Genomic DNA, 18,527 nt, shown 5'->3' on the forward strand with positions numbered 1-18,527 from the left:
GGCCTCTACGCCTGCTATGACTCCTTTAAAGGTAGTCTTCGTGGGCTTGACCCATGAGGGGTCGATGCTCATTTTACGTACTGTATCCTGATAGAGCAGGTTGAGGCTGCTACCACCGTCCATTAGGACTCACGTCAGGTGAAATCCGTCGATGATTGGGTCGAGGACCAGTGCAGCTGAACCGCCATGGCGGATGCTAGTTGGATGATCTCGGCGGTCGAAGGTGATCGGGAATGACAACCACGGATTGAATTTCGGGCGACGGGCTCTAACGTATAGACGTCCCGAAGTGCGCTCTTGCGCTCCCTTTTGGGGATGTGTGTAGCGTATATCATGTTCACCGTTTTGGCTTGAGGGGGAAATTTCTTTTGCTCCCCAGTGTTCGGCTGCTGGGGCTCCGCGTCATCGTCCTCACTCTGTGATTCTCCTTCCTTGTTTCTGCTGTTGACCTTGCTGGCTTGTTTAAATACCCGGCAATATCTGTTGGTATGGTTGGCCGGCTTGTCTGGGGTGCCACGTATCTAGCAAGGACGATCGAGTATGCGGTCCAAGCTGGATGGTCCTCCGCTGCTCTTTTTATAGGGCTTCTTTCGCTGGCCGGACTTGGAGCCACTGAATCCGACGTGAACTGTAGTGTCATCGGCTTTATTGCCATTGCTTCGGCGTTTGTGTCTGTTGCGCCGGAGCTTGCCAGTGTTGTTTTTGGCCTCGGAGGGGCCTGTTTCATTGGCTGTGTTTGTATTGCGAGCCAGCCAACTATCCTCTCCCACGCAAAAGCGAGTCATAAGTGCCGTGAGGGCTGCCATGGATCTCGGCTTTTCTTGGCCGAGGTGCCGGGCAAGCCATTCGTCCCGGATGCTATGCTTAAAGGCCGCTAGGGCTTCAGCGTCTGGACAGTCTAGGATCTGGTTCTTTTTGGTTAGGAACCTAGTCCAGAATTTTCTGGCCGATTCTCCAGATTGTTGAACTATGTGGCTTAAGTCATCGGCATCGAGTGGCCGGACGTATGTACCTTGGAAGTTGTCAAAGAAGGCCTCTTCCAAGTCCTCCCAGCTGCCGATGGAGTTCTCAGGCAAACTATTTAGCTAGTGTCGAGCTGGTCCTTTGAGTTTTAATGGGAGGTATTTGATGGCATGGAGGTCATCTCCTCGGGCCATGTGTATGTGAAGAATAAAATCTTCTATCCATACTGCGGGGTCAGTTGTTCTGTCGTATGATTCAATATTGACAAGCTTGAACCCTTCGGGGAATTGATGATCCAGCACCTCGTCTGTGATGCAGAGAGGGTGTGCAGCGCCTCTATAACGGGCCGTGTCACGACGTATCTCCGATGACGTCCGTCTGTGATTATCGGCCCGGATGTGATTAAGTTTGTCACGTCCGAGTAGGTACCTGTCTTCCCGAGTATGGGAGCGTCCTCACAATCCATATATAGATCTGGTGTGTCCTGCTCTATTATCCAATTTCTGCCGAAGATCGTCTGTATGGTCTCGAGCTAGTCTGTCCCTGTTTTTGCGAGGCGGTTGGGCGGGCTGCTGTTCGGTCTGAGTTGCCATTTTATCCCGACCACGGGGTGCTCGATCCGCATCGTGCGAATGAGGTATGGGATCTGTTGCCTCCTCATCGAACTGAGGTGTAGTCTGCATTTTGGGTACCTCTTGGCTGGGTGCTTGAGGCCATATTCCTCAGCTGTCAGGACATTAGTCCATCTGTCGACGAGCAGGTCTTGTTCAGCTTGAAGCTACTGTTGTTTCTTTTTCAGGCTTCTTGCAGTGGCTATGAGCTGAAGGCCTGAAGCTTAAAGCGTTTCTGCTCAAGAGGATCCTCGGGCACGATGAAATCTCCGTTGCCAAGGCTTGTATCCTCCTCAGAGGGTGGATTGTAACTATCATCCTCCGGGTCATCTTCTATGGCCTATTTGTCAGGGTTGTTTTGCCTGTTGTCGTGGTCCTGTTCGGATGTAGCCCCAACGAGGCCTTCATTGTTTTCGTCGTCGCCCGGAGCACTATTTTCTCCGGTGCTAGTGTTGCCGTTCTTTGAGCGGCGGTGCTTAGAGCAGTGTTTGGGCCGCCGGCACTTGGACTGTGTCTCGGAGGTTTTGTTCGTATCCGGCTCTTCTTTGTCGTCGCTAGATCCTTTAGGTGTATCAACCATGTACACGACGTATGAAGAGGTGGTCGTCCATTGTCCATTGAATGGCGGGTCTTGGCCTTGCTCCTTGTCGGCATCGTCGTCCATACCGTCGATGTCTTCGAGCCATAGTCAAGCACGTCGGTTAAGTCATCGGCGGTGGCTATGAAGTGGGTGGCGGGTGGGAAGCGAAATTCATCATCATCCGTCTCGAGCTCGAACCGGACATAGTTCGGCTGTGAGTCCTTTTCCAAGGACAAATTCTTTAAAGATTTTAGCACGTCACCCAAAGGCGAGTGTTGGAACACGTCAGCGGCGCTGAACTCGAGGATCGATAACCGATCTAGCTCGGTGTCCGCGGGTCTACGCAGTCCGGAACTTGTAACCGGAGACGAGTCTGAAGTTCTGTTAAAGCGAATATCACAGGGCGTCGAGTCCACGTGCGGTTCCAATGCCGCGGACTCTGAGGCCTCAGATGGCTCGGTCTGCTTCGGCTCTAAGGTCGTTGCAGCCGCAGGAACCATCTCGTGAGTGTGATCCGATGACAGATGTAAGTCACGTTCATCGGGATGAGGGGGAGCGATATCCGTGGGCTCCAGTCCCTCAAAGATCAAGTCTCCACGGATATCCCTGGCATTGTTCAAGCTTCTGAATCCGACCTGATGGCCAGGGGCGTGGCTGTCGATCTGCTCCAGATGGCCAAGCGAGTTGGCCCGTAGTGCGAAGCCGCCGAATACGAGGATATGTTCGAGAGGAAAGTTCCTCCACGGATAGCGTCATTATTGACGATTGAGGGGGCCATCGAACCTTTTGTCGGCAGCATAGTGGAACTCTGAATGAAAGCACCAATGTCGGTGTCAAAACCGGTGGATCTCGGGTAGGGGGTCCCGAACTATGCGTCTAGGATCGATGGTAACAGGAGACGGGGGACACGATGTTTACCCAGGTTCGGGCCCTCTCTATGGAGGTAAAACCCTATGTCCTGCTTGATTGATATTGATGAATATGAGTGTTACAAGAGTGGATCTACCACGAGATCGTAATGGCTAAACTCTAGAAGTCCAGCCTATGTGTGTATGGTAATGAGTATATATGATGTCCTTTACGGACTATCCCCTTCGGTTTATATAGACACCGAGGGGATCTAGGGTTTACATGGAGTCGGTTACATAAGAAGGAATCTTCGGACACCAAGCTTGTCTTCCACGCCAAGAAGAGTCCAATCCGGACACGGTGCACTCTTCGGCCCATCAGTCCGGCCCATGGATAACAGGCCGGACGCCTGAGGACCCATCCGTTAGTTCAGGACTCCCTCAACGGGATCACATCATTAGAGAATGATGCGATTGACTTGACCCATCCGTTAGCCTAGCACAATGATCGTTTAGTTTATTGCTATTGCTTTCTCCATAAGTTATACATGTTCCTATGACTATGAGATCATGCAACTCCCGAATACCGAAGGAACACTTTCTGTGCTACCAAACGTCACAATGTAACTGGGTGATTATAAAGGTGCTCTACAGGTGTCTCCGATAGTGTTTGTTGAGTTGACATAGATCGAGATTAGGATTTGTCACTCCGTGTATCGGAGAGGTATCTCTTGGCCCTCTCGGTAATGCACATCACTATCAGTCTTGCAAGCATTGTGAATAATGAGTTAGTTGCGGGATGATGCATTACGGAACGAGTAAAGATACTTGCCTGTAACAAGATTGAACTAGGTATGATGATACTGACGATCGAATCTCAGGCAAGTAACATATTGATGACAAATGGAACAACGTATGTTGTTATGTGGTTTGAGCGATAAAGATCTTCGTAGAATATGTAGGAGCCAATATGAGCATCCAGGTTCCGCTATTGGTTATTGACCGGAGATGAGTCTCGGTCATGTCTACATAGTTCTCGAACCCGTAGGGTCCACACGCTTAATGTTCTGTGTTGATTTGTATTATGAGTTATGTGATTTGATGACCGAAGTTTGTTCGGAGTCCTGGATGAGATCGGGGACATGGCGAGGAGTCTCGAAATGGTCGAGACGTAAAGATCGATATATTAGAAGGCTATATTCGGACATCAGAAAGGTTTCGAGTGATTCAGTTATTTTTCGGAGCACCAGAGAGTTACGGGAATTCGTATTGGGCCTTAATGGACCACATGGGAAAGGAGAGAAAGGCCGTGCCCCTTCCCTAGGGAAAGGGGCCCCCCTTCCTTCCTTCTCCTTCTCGCTTCCACTTTTCCTATTCCATGTAGGATGTGGAATCCTACTAGGACTAGGGAGTCCTAGTAGGACTCCACACTTTGGGCGCGCCCTATGAGGGCCGGCCTCCTCCTCCCTCCATCCTTTATATACGTGGCCAGGGGGCACCCCATAGACACAGAAGTTGATCATTGATCCCTTAGCCGTGTGCGGTGCCCCCCTCCACCATAATCCACCTTGGTCATATCATCGTAGTGCTTAGGCGAAGCCAAGCGACGGTAGCATCATCATCACCATCATCACGCCATCGTGCTGATGAAGCTCTCCCTCGATACTCAGCTGGATCGGGAGTTCGTGGGACGTCACTGAGCCGAACGTGTGCAGATCACGGAGGTGTCGTACTTTCGGTACTAGGATCGGTCGATCGTGAAGACGTACGACTAAATCAACCGCGTTGTCATAACGCTTCCGCTTACGGTCTACGAGGGTACGTAGACAACACTCTCCCCTGTCGTTGCTATGCATCACCATGATCTTGCGTGTGCATAGGATTTTTTTTGAAATTACTACGTTCCCCAACAGTAATTTGTTCACCCACCGTAGAATTTGCTATCTTGAGGGAAGCCACTAGTGAAACCTATGGCCCCCGGGTCTATCTTCCATCATATTTTTTTATTTACTTGCTTGTTTATTTTGCAATCTTTATTTTCCAATCTATATAATAGAAATACCAAAAATATTTATCTTATTATCTTTATCAGATCTCACTTTCGTAAGTGACCGTGAAGGGATTGACAACCCCTTTATCGCGTTGGTTGCGAGGTTCTTGTTTGTTTGTGCAGGTACGAGGGACTTGCATGTAGTCTCCTACTGGATTGATACCTTGGTTCTCAAAAAATGTGGGAAATACTTACGCTACTGTGCTGCATCACCCTTTCCTCTTCAAGGGAAAACCAACGCAATCTCAAGAGGTAGCAAGAAGGATTTCTGGCGCCATTGCTAGGGAGATCTACGCACAAGTCAAGACATACCAAGTACCCATCACAAACTCTTATCCCTTGCATGACATTATTTGCCATTTGCCTCTCGTTTTCCTCTCCCCCACTTCACCCTTGCCATTTTATTCGCCTCTTTTCCGTTTGCCTCTTTTTGCTTGCTTCTTGCTTGCTTGTGTGTCGGATTGGTTGTCACGATGTCTCTGCCAAAAAGTATTGATCTTCACCATAGAAGATTGGAAGAAATTGAAAACAAGGTTAGAAGTTTTATGTCCTTGCAATTTGAGCATAATAATTTCTTCAGAAATGAGCTTAAAGAGTAAAAAGGTTTTATGGAGTACATGAATAAAGAGCTCGATGATATGTCTAAGGAATTTTATGGTTTGAAATCTCAGTTTGCTCATCTTGGAAAATTAATAGCCCAAATTTCGGATAAGTAGGCCACCTTAGTTAATAAGATGGCCGCCAAACCGGAAGAGTTAGACAATAATAAGGATGAAGATCTAAAAGTGATTGATGTGTCTCATATTAAATCTTTGTTTTGCAATATAAATCTTGATAATGATGGGACTGGAGATGAGTCAACTTTAGTTAAAAGACGTCTCAATGATTCAGAGTTTTTAGATCTTGATGCAAAAATTGGTAAAAATGGGATTGAAGAGGTCAAAACTTTACATATCAATGAACCCACTATTTTGGATTTTAAGGGATTTAATTACGATAATTGCTCTTTGATAGATTGTATTTCCTTGTTGCAATTCATGCTAAATTCTCCTCGTGCTTATGATCAAAATAAAGCTTTTACCAAACTTATCGTTGATGCTTTAATGCAATCTTATGAAGAAAAGCTTGAATTAGAAGTTTCTATCCCTAGGAAACTTTATGATGAGTGAGGACCTACTATTAAAATTAAAATTAAAGATCATGAATGCTATGCTTTATGTGATTTGAGTGCTAGTGTTTCCACGATTCCAAAAACTTTGTGTGATGTGTTAGGTTTCCGTGAATTTGATGATTGTTCTTTAAATTTGCATCTTGCGGACTAAACTATTAAGAATCCTATGGGTAGGATTAATGATGTTCTTATTGTTGCAAATAGGAATTATGTGCCCGTAGATTTGATTGTTCTTGATATATATTGCAATCCTACTTGTCCTATTATTCTTGGTAGACCTTTCCTAAGAACGATTGGTGCAATTATTGATATGGAAGAAGGAAATATTACATTCCAATTTTCGTTAAGGAAAGGCATGAAAAACTTTCCTAGAAAGAAAATTAAATTACCTTATGAATCTATTATGAGAGCCACTTATGGATTGCATACCAAAGATGACAATACCTAGATCTATTCTTGTTTTTATGCCTAGCTTGGGGCGTTAAACGATAGCGCTTGTTGGGAGGCAACCCAATTTTATTTTTGTTTCTTGTTTTTTGTTCCTGTTTAGTAAAAAATAATTCATCTAGCTTCTGTTTAGATGTGGTTTTATGTTTTTAATTAGTGTTTGTGCCAAGTAGAACCTTTGGGAAGACTTGGGGGAAGTCTTTGCGATCTTGCTGTAAAAAACGGAAACTTTAGCGCTCACGAGATTTGCTGCCATTTTTTATTGGAGAGTGTGATTAGGTTGATTCTTGTTGCAGATGATTAATAGACAAATTCCTCATGTCCACCAATTTATTTCAGAATTTTTGGGGTTACATAAGTATTCAAAACCTATAGATTACTACAGACTGTTCTGTTTTTGACAGATTCTGTTTTTTCGTGTGTTGTTTGCTTATTTTGATGAATCTATGGCTAGCATCGGGGGGTATGAACCATAGAGAAGTTGTAATGCAGTAGGTTTAACACCTATATAAATAAAGAATGAGTTAATTACAGTACCTTGAAGTGGTGGTTTGCTTTCTTATACTAATGGAGTTCATGAGATTTTCTGTTGAGTTTTGTGTTGTGAAGTTTTCAAGTTTTGGTTAAAGATTTGATGGATTTTGGAATAAGGAGTGAAAATAGCCTAAGTTTGGGGGTGCCCAAGGCATGCCAAGGTAAAATTCAAGGACAACAAAAATCCTAAGCTTGGGGATGCCCCGGAAGGCATCCCCTCTTTCGTCTTCGTCCATCGGTAACTTTACTTGATTCTATATTTTTATTCACCGCATGATATGTGTTTTGCTTGAAGCGTCTTGTATGATTTGAGTCTTTGCTTTTTAGTTTACCACAATAATCCTTGCTGTACACACCTTTTGGGGAGACACACGTGAATCGGAATTTATTATAATACTCTATGTGCTTCACTTGTATCTTTTGAGCTAGATAATTTTGCTCTAGTGCTTCACTTATATCTTTAAGAGCACGGTGGTGGTTTTATTTTATAGAAATTATTGATCTCTCATGCTTCACTTATATTATTTTGAGAGTCTTTTAGAACAGAATGGTAATTTGCTTTGGCTATAAAATTAATCCTAATATGATAGGCATCCAAGATGGGTATAATAAAAACTTTCATAAAAAGTGCATTGAATACTATGAGAAGTTTGATACTTGATGATTGTTTTGAGATATGAAGATGGTGATATTAGAGTCATGCTAGTTGAGTACTTGTGAATTTTATAAATACTTGTTCTAAAGTTTGTGATTCCTGTAGCATGCACGTATGGTGAACCGTTATGTGATGAAGTCAGAGCATGATTTATTTGTTGATTGTCTTCTTTATGAGTGGCGGTCGGTGACGAGCGATGGTCTTTTCCTACCAATCTATCCCCCTAGGAGCATGCGCGTAGTACTTTGTTTTGATAACTAAGAGTTTTTTGCAATAAGTATGTGAGTTCTTTATGACTAATGTTGAGTCCATGGATTATACGCACTCTCACCCTTCCACCATTGCTAGCCTCTCTAGTACCGCGCAACTTTCGCCGGTACCATAAAACCACCATATACCTTCCTCAAACCAGCCACCATACCTACCTATTATGGCATTTCCATAGCCATTCCGAGATATATTGCCATGCAACTTACCACCGTTCTGTTTGTTATGACACGTTTCATCATTGTCATATTGCTTTGCATGATCATGTAGTTGACATTGTATTTGTGGCAAAGCCACCTTTATAATTCTTTCATACATGTCACTCATGAGTCATTGCACATCCCGGTACACTACCAGAGGCATTCACATAGAGTCATATTTTGTTCTAACTATCAAGTTGTAATTCTTGAGTTGTAAGTAAATAAAAGTGTGATGATCATCATTATTAGAACATTGTCCCATGTGACGAAAGGATGATGGAGACTATGATTCCCCCACAAATCGGGATGACACTCCGGACGAAAAAAGGGGAACCAAAAAAAGAAGAAGAGCAAAAGGTCCAAATAATAAAAAAAATGAGAGAAAAAGAGAGAAGGGACAATGTTACTATCCTTTTACCACACTTGTGCTTCAAAGTAGCACCATGATCTTCATGATAGAGAGTCTCCTATGTTTTCACTTTCATATACTAGTGGGAATTTTACATTATACAACTTGACTTGTATATTCCAATGATGGGCTCCCTCAAAATGCCCTAGGTCTTCGTGAGCAAGGGAGTTGGATGCACACCCACTTAGTTTCTTTTGTTGAGCTTTCATACACTTATAGCTCTAGTGCATCCGTTGCATGGCAATACCTACTCACTCACATTGATATCTATTGATGGGCATCTCCATAGCCCGTTGATACGCCTAGTTCATGTGAGACTATCTTCCCTCTTTTTTGTCTACTCCACAACCACCATTCTATTGCACCTATAGTGCTATATCCATGGCTCACGCTCATGTATTGCGTGAAGATTGAAAAAGTTTGAAAACATCAAAAGTATGAAACAATTGCTTGGCTTGTCATCGGGGTTGTGCATGATTTAAATACTTTGTGTGATGAAGATAGAGCATAGCCAGACTATATGATTTTGTAGGGATAACTTTCTTTGGCCATGTTATTTTGAGAAGACATGATTGCTTTGTTAGTATGCTTGAAGTATTATTGTTTTTATGTCAATATTAAACTTTTGTCTTGAATCTTTCGAATCTGAAAATTCATGCCACAATAAAGAAAATTACATTGAGAATTATGCTAGGTAGAGTTCCACATCAAAAATTCTGTTTTTATCATTTACCTTTCTTGAGGACCAGCAGAAATTAAGCTTGGGGATGCTTGATACGTCTCCAACGTATCTATAATTTTTGATTGTTCCATGCTATTATATTACCTGTTTTGGATGTTTAATGGGCTTTAATATACCTTTTTATATTATTTTTGGGACTAACCTACTAACCAAAGGCCCAGTGCAAATTGTTGTTTTTTTGCCTATTTCGGTGTTTCGCAGAAAAGGAATATCAAACGGAATCCAAACGGAATGAAACCTTCGGGAGAGTTATTTTTGGAACAAACGTGATCCAGGAGACTTGGAGTGGACGTCAAGAAAGAATCGAGGAGGCCATGAGGCAGGAGGGCGCGCCTAGGGGGGTAGGTGCGCCCCACCCTCGTGGGCCCCTCGCAGCTCCACCGACGTACTTCTTCCTCCTATATATACCCATATACCTCGAAAACATCCAGGAGCACCACGAAACCCTATTTCCACCGCCGCAACCTTCTGTACCCGTGAGATCCCATCTTGGGGCCTTTTCCGGGGCTTCGCTGGAGGAGGAATCGATCACGGAGGGCTTCTACATCAACACCATAGCCTCTCCGATGATGTGTGAGTAGTTTACGACAGACCTTTGGGTCCATAGTTATTAGCTATATGGCTTCTTCTCTCTCTTTGGATCTCACTACAAAGTTCTCCTCGATTCTCTTGGAGATCTATTCGATGTAATTCTTTTTGCGGTGTGTTTGTCGAGATCCGATGAATTGTGAGTTTATGATCAAGATTATCTATGAACAATATTTGATTCTTGTCTAAAATCTCTTATGCATGATTTAATATTTTCGCAAGTCTCTTCAAATTATCAGTTTGGTTTGGCCTACTAGATTGATCTTTCTTGCAATGGGAGAATTGTCCTTTCCCAGTGACAGTAGGGGTAGCAAGGCGCGTATTGTATTGTTGCCATCGAGGATAAAAAGATGTGGTTTATATCATATTGCTTAAGTTTATCCCTCTACATCATGTCATATTGCCTAATGCGTTACTCTATTCTTATGAACTTAGTACTCTAGATGCATGCTGGATAGCGGTCGATGTGTGGAGTAATAGTAGTAGCTGCAGAATTGTTTCGGTCTACTTGTCGCGGACATGATGCCTATATACATGATCACACCTAGATATTCTCATAACTATGCGCTTTTCTATCAATTGCTCGATAGTAATTTGTTCACCCACCATAGAATTTGCTATCTTGAGAGAAGCCACTAGTGAAACCTATGGCCCCCGGGTCTATCTTCCATCATATTATTTTCCTATTTACTTGCTTGTTTATTTTGCAATCTTTTTTCCAATCTATATAATAAAAATACCAAAAATATTTATCTTATTATCTTTATCAGATCTCACTTTCGTAAGTGACCGTGAAGGGATTGACAACCCCTTTATCGCGTTGGTTGCGAGGTTCTTGTTTGTTTGTGCAGGTACGAGGGACTTGCGTGTAGTCTCCTATTGGATTGATACCTTGGTTCTCAAAAACTAAGGGAAATACTTAGGCTATTGTGCTGCATCACCCTTTCCTCTTCAAGGGAAACCCAACGCAAGCTCAAGAGGTAGCAAGCTCCCCGTTTATTCTTGATATGTTCCTAGAGAAAAATAAGTTGAAAGATGTTAGTAGCAATGATGTGGACTAGCTCCATGATCTGAGGGTTATCCTCATTTCTGCATAAAAGTAGTATGTCCTTGATGCACCGCTAGGTGACGGACCTATTGCAGGAGTAGATACAGACGTTATGAACGTTTGACAAAGCTTGGTATGATGACTTCTTAATAGTTTAGTGCACCATGCTTTACGGCTTAGAACCGGGACTTCAAAAATGTTTTTGAATGCCACAGAGCATAAAGATGTTCTAAGAGTTGAAATTGGTATTTCATACTCATGCCCGTGTTGAGAGGTAGGAGACCTCTAACAGTACTTTGCGTACAAGATGGAGGAGAATAGCTCAACCAGTGAGCATGTGCTCAGATTGTCGGGGTACTACAATTGCTTGAATCGAGTGGGAGTTAATCTTCCAGATAAGATAGTAATTGACAAAGTTCTCTAGTCACTACCACCAAGTTACTAGAACTTAGTGATGACCTATAATATGCAAGGGATGACGAAAGTAATTCCCAAGCTCTTCGCGGTGCTGAAATCGGCAAAGGTAGAAATCAAGAAATAGCATCAAGTGTTGATGGTTAACAAGACCACTAGTTTCAAGACAAGGGCAAGGGAAAGAAAGGGAACTTCAAGAAGAATGGCAAGCAAGTTGCCACTCCCGTGAAGAAGCCCAAAGCTAGACCCAAGCCTGAAACTGAGTGCTTCTACTACAAAGGAAATGGTCACTAGAAGTGGAACTGCCCTAAATACTTGGCGGATAAGAAGGATCGCAAAGTGAAAAAAGTTATATTTGATATACATGTTATTGATGTGTACTTTACTAGTGTTTATAGAAAACCCCTCGGTATTTGATACTAGTTCAGTTGCTAAGAGTAGTAACTCGAAACAGGAGTTGCAAAATAAACAAATACTAGTTGAGGACGAGGTGATGATGTGTGTTGGAAATGATTCCAAGGTTGATAAGATCACCATCGCACACTCCCTTTACCTTCGGGATTAGTGTTGAACCTAAAATAAATGTTATTTGGTGTTTACTTTGAGCATAATATGATAGGATCATGTTTATTGCAATATGGTTATTCATTTAAGTTTACATGAATAAAACCTTTTGTGGTCATACACCCTAGGTGAATGGTTTATTGAATCTCGATCGTAATGATACACATACTCATAATATTGAAGCCAAAAGATGCAAAGTTAATAATGATAGTGCAACCTATTTGTGGCACTGCCGTTTAGGTCATATTAGTGTAAAGCACATGAAGAAACTCCATGCCGATGGGCTTTTGGAATCACTTGATTATGAATCACTTGATGCTTGCGAACCATGCCTGATGGGCAAGATGACTAAGACTCCATTCTCCGGAACAATGGAGCGAGCAACTGACTTATTGGAAATAATACATACTGATGTATGCGGTCCGATGAGTGTTGAGGCTCGCGGCGGGTATCATTATTTTCTGACCTTCACAGATTATTTGAGCAGATATGGGTATATCTACTTGATGAAACATAAGTCTAAAACATTTGAAAAGTTCAAAGAATTTCAGAGTGAAGTGGAAAATCATCGTAAACAGAAAATAAAGTTTCTACGATCTGATGGTGGAGACAAATATTTGAGTTACGAGTTTGGTCTTCAACTAAAACCATGTGGAATAGTTTCACTAATTCATGCCATCTGGAACACCACAACATAATGGTGTGTCCGAACGTCATAACTGTACTTTGTTGGATATAGTGCAATCTATGATGTCTCTTACCGATTTACCACTATCGTTTTGGGGTTATGCATTAGATACAGCTATTTTCACATTAAATAGGGCACCGTCTAATCCGTTGAGACGACACCGTATGAACTATGGTTTGGCTAGAAACCTAAGATGTCGTTTCTTAAAGTTTGGGGTTGTGGTGCTTATGTGAAAAAGTTTCAACCTGATAAGCTCAAACCCAAATCGGAAAAGTGTGTGTTCATAGGATACCCAAAGGAAACTGTTGGGTACACCTTCTATCACAGATCCGAAAGGCAAGATCTTTGTTGCTAAGAGTGGATCCTTTCTAGAGAAGAAGTTTCTCTCGAAAGAAGTGAGTGGGAGGAAAGTAGAACTTGATGAGGTAATTGTACCTTCTCCCAAATTGGAAAGTAGTTCATCACAGAAATCAGTTCCAGTGATTCCTACACCAATTAGTTAGGAAGCTAATGATGATGATCATGAAACTTCAGGTCAAGTTACTACCGAACCTCGTAGGTCAACCAGAGTATGGTCCGCACCAGAGTGGTACGGTAATCCTGTTCTGGAAATCATGTTACTAGACCATGACGAACCTACGCACTATGAGGAAGCGATGATGAGCCCAGATTCCATGAAATGGCTTAAGGCCATGAAATCTGAGATGGAATCCATGTATAAAGAACAAAGTATGGACTTTGATTGACTTTCCCAATGATTGGCGAGCCATTGAGAATAAATGGATCTTCAAGAGGAAGACGGACGCTGATAGTAGTGTTACTATCTACAAAGCTCGAATTGTCGTAGAAGGTTTTTGACAAGTTCAAGGCACTACTAGGAAAAGGGCTATAGCTAATATGGACATTAATGGCGCACCATATATGTGGTACGCCACTGCTATATAGCAGTGGCGCAACGGATACAGGTGCGCCATTAGTGTCCTCATTACCAATGGCGCACCACACACACGGTGTGCCATTACTAACAATTTTTTTTATTTTTCCAAAACTACTAATGGCGCACCAAGGCACAGTGCGCCATTACTAGTTTTAACTAGTAATGGCGCACCACACACTCCGTGCGCCACTACTAAATTTTTTTTTTCAAAACTAGTAATGGCGCACCAGGGTAGAGTGCGCCATTACTAGGTCAAACTAGTAATGGCGCACCACAACCAAGGTGCGCCACTACTAACAATTTTTCTTTTTGCATAAATAGTAATGGAGCACCACCTAATAATGCGCCATTAGTAACCAGGGTTACTAATGGCGCATTATTAGGTGGTGCGCCATTAGTAACCTGAGACTAGCTAGATATTTTGGACAGCCACCTACCACACTCACTTTCCCCACTTCATTCTCTCCGCGTCCTCCTCCAAGCTTGTCTCGGCTGCCTCCTCCTCCTAACCTCATTTGCACCATAGATTCACCCAAATTAAGTGGTTAAATTTCCTTTTTTTTGATAGGTAAGTAAGGGGAAAGCTTCTTTATGTTGTAGATCTACTTTTTTCTCCCTCCAACAACGTGCACATGCACTTTTTATGGCCTAGATCTACGTATGTTTGTGGTGTTGCATATGTTTGTGTTTGCAGGTACCGGTATTTGAAATGCGATAGTTGCCAATATTTTGCCGGAATGTTGTTTCATTTCCGTTTCGACGAGAATTTGGCACTATGCATTCTTTTTGGTCCTATTTTTAGGCAAAGTCATGCCAATTTTTTTGGTTCTAAAATATCGTTTTGCTCTATACCGCAGGCGACCATGGTCTGTATGATGACCGAAGGCATCGTGAATAGGTTTTTGAGCTCCGCGAGGCCGAGATGCTTCAAAAGAACGAGACAGAGATAAGATGTATGTGTCGAAGATGCAAGCTGAGGAGCCTTATTGACCCGGATTCCGTACAGGTGCGGGACCACCTCCTCTTGCGTGGTTTCATGGATGGCTATCGGTGGCAAGGTGGTGAAGATGATTATGAAGTCGTTCATGGGGGCCAGGCAAGAAATGAGGAAGGGAAGCAAGACAATCGCGGCGAGGGCGGGCGAGAAGACGAAGAATCTCCAGGACATGATCACGAAGTAGTTGCAGTACACAATCATCATGTAGAAGATGCCGGAGATGATGATGAGGAAGATGCCGGAGCAGACGAAGGGCGTGATCATGAAGATGAAGATGCCGAAGCAGATGATGATGGACCATCGATGGGCTGGGTGCAGGACCCTCATATTGAAGAGCTCCTTCTCAAGGAGACGAATAACACAAGAGCTGCCGCCCGAGAGAAAGCCAAGCTGGATCAACTGGAGATAGACGCGGTTACTCCATTGTATGAAGGATGCAGGCCCGAGGATACCCTCTTGAAAGTAACGGTCATGGCTCTGGAGATGAAGGTAAAACACAAAATGACCAATGCATGCTTCGACCATGACATGTCATTCTGGCACGAACGTCTTCCCAAGGGGAACAAGTGCCCGACCAGTTTCGAGGAGGCGAAGAAAATCGTGTGTACTCTGGATTTACCGCACTTGAAATACCATGTGTGCATGAACAATTGTATCATTTATCGGGACGAGCACCCGGAGTCTACCATATGTCCGGTGTGCGGCGTCACTCGATACAAGAAGAGGAAGAAAGCTCCTCGAAAAGTGGTGTGGTACTTTCCGATCACTCCTTGTCTGCAGCGGTATTTCGCGGACCCTAAGCTAGCAAAGCTCCTGCGTTGGCATGCGGACAGGGAGGAGAAGACGCGAGAAGATGACGGAAATGATCCGGAGATAAATAAAAAAGACAAGATGCTGAGTCACCCTAAGGATGCGAGCCAGTGGCAAGCGTTGAACTTCGAACACCCAGAACTTGGGGACGATCCAAGGAACATTGTGCTGGGCGCGAGCACCGATGGAGTCAATCCGTTTGGCAACTAGAGAAGCACACATAGCACCTAGCCTGTGTTTGTGTGGATGTACAACCTTCCCCCTGGTTGTACATGAAGAGGAAGTACATTCAGATGAGTATGCTAATTGAAGGATCGAAACAACTAGGGAACGACATCAATCTGTATCTGGGGCTGCTGAAAGAGGAGCTAGACACGCTGTGGAAAACGCCAACCAATACGTGGGATGCCGCAGAGAAAGAATATTTCCCTATGAGAGCCGCACTGCTCACGACGGTGCACGACTATCTCGTTTACGGATATGTCGTGGGGCAGGTGGTCCACGGATTTTCTGGATGCGTCAGGTGCATGGATGACACAATGTATCGCCATCTAGATAGAGATCTCGGGTCTTCGAAAACCGTGTTCATGGGACATCGAAGGTGGCTTCGCGACGATGACCCATGGAGAAAACGCAAGGATCTGTCTGATGGTGAAACCAAACCCCGATGACGCCCGCATACGAGGAGCGGCGAGGAAATAGACGAGCTGTTGAAAAATTGGAAAGAGTGCCCGGAGCCGGGAAAGAAGCGAAAGGCGCCAGAGCCGCTGCTAAAGGTATGGAAAACGAGGTCTGTTTTCTGGGACTTCCCGTACTGGAAGATCCACCTTGTGCCTCATAGCCTTGATGTCATGCATATCACGAAGAACGTTTGCGAGAGTCTGCTTGGTACCCTGCTCAACATGCCAGAGAGGACCAAAGATGGGCCGAAAGCAAGGGCAGACTTGAAATCAATGGGCATCAGGGAGGAGCTTCACGCTAATGATGATGAGGCGAAGCAGGACACGGAAAGTTGTCGCAAAGGCAAAAAGGCCAAGAAGACCGGAAATGACTACCCTCCTGCGTGCTTCACTCTAAGTCAGGAGGAGATTGAGAAGTTTTTCACCTGCCTCGTAGGAGTAAAACTTCCTTACGGTTACGCAGGGAAGATAAGCAGATACCTAGACTCAGCGAAGCAGAAGTTTAGTGGGATGAAGTCTCACGACTGTCACGTGCTAATGACGCAGATACTTCCAGTTGCAATCCGTGGGATCATGGACGCGCACGTCTGTGAAATGCTATTTGGCCTATGCAACTTTTTCGACGTCATCTCTCGGAAGTCGGTTGGCGTGAGGCAACTCAGAAGGCTACAGGAAGAGACCGTGGTGATAGTATGCGAGCTTGAGATGTACTTCCCGCCCGCATTCTTCGATGTTATGATGCATCTGCTGGTCCATATCGTGGAGGATATCATCCAACTTGGGCCGACATTCCTGCACAGCATGATGCCATTTGAAAGGATGAATGGTGTCATCAAAGGATACGTTCGCAACATGTCACGTCTAGAGGGAAGCATAGCCAGGGGCTTTCTGACCGAAGAGTGCATCTCCTACTGCACGAATTATCTAGGCATCGAGAACCCCGTTGGTCTTCCCGTCAACAGGCACCTAGGCAGGCTCGCTGGATGGGGTCACCGCGATGGTCGCCACGAAATGCATGTCGACTTCGAGGGTCGACTCGCCGACTTTGAAAGAGCAAACCTAGTCGCGCTACAACACATAGACGTGATCGATCCTTGGGTGGTAGAGCACAAAACCTTTATTGATAAGACATACAATGACCGAGGCCAACAGAGGACAGACAGAGATATAATCAAAGAGCACAAGTCATGTTTCACGCGTTGGTTCAAGGAGAAGCTTCTGTCGTACCATTTACATGAGGATTCTTCCGCGGAAGAAAAACTCATATCGCCTTGTCACTAGGCGCCGAGCACAACCTGATGACCTATGAGGCGTACGATATCAACGGCTACACATTCTACATCGAGGACAAGGACATGAAGAGCGATGGTTATCAGAACTCTGGGGTAACAATGGAATCCTACACCGGTAACAACAAGGACAGATACTACGGAAGGATCAAGGAGATCTGGGAGCTGAGCTATGCTGGAGAGAAGGTCCCGATGTTCCGTGTCAGATGGGCCAAGAGTGTCCTAAAAGAAGACCGGTATTTCACCACCATGGTTATACCCGAAGCCAAATCCAAGACCGCGGGCGCAAATGTCACCGCGAAAAATGAGCCATGGGTACTGGCTTCCCAAGTGGACCAATGCTTCTTCATTACTGACTCGTCAAATCCCAGCCGTGTTGTCGTGAGGAGAGGCAAGAGGAAGATCATCAGAATGGATGGAGTCGCCAATGAGCAAGACTTCGACAAGTACGGCGACCCGAAGATGGAACATCACTACAAAAAAAGTCACATCCGTCACATTTTGGGCCGAATGAATTTTTTTTCTGTCATACGTATGACACTTCTATGACAATAATTGTGACAAAACCCGGTATCATCATAGATGTGGTGGGCTCCTACTTCTATGACAAAAAATCATGACAGAAAATGGGTTTTTCATCCTGGGCGGGCCGGAGACGCAGCTGCATGACATTCTTTGGGCCGTCCATGACGGGAAAAACCGTGGTAGAAGCGAGGGCGATGAAAATTTTGGGGAGTTCCTGGTTACGATGGGAGGTCGGGGGCCGAGCGATGCGTGTTTCTCTCGTACACGTACGCGCGTGTGTGTGCGAGGCGTTGGCTCTAACTGAACTCGAGCGAGGCGTTGGGCTCTAACTGAACCCGAGCGATTGCACTGCAGGCTACGCGTTACTGAACCCGAGCGATTGCACTGCAGCCTACGCGTTACTGAACCCGAGCAATCAATCGATGGCTGTTAACTGAACCCGATCGAGCGATTCCTTCGCTACTGCTGCTAACTGAAGCCGATCGATCCTGCCTCTGGATGAACTGTGAG

Source organism: Triticum dicoccoides, chromosome 7A (genome assembly GCF_002162155.2).
Source record: "Triticum dicoccoides isolate Atlit2015 ecotype Zavitan chromosome 7A, WEW_v2.0, whole genome shotgun sequence".
Classification (NCBI taxonomy): Eukaryota; Viridiplantae; Streptophyta; class Magnoliopsida; order Poales; family Poaceae; genus Triticum; species Triticum dicoccoides.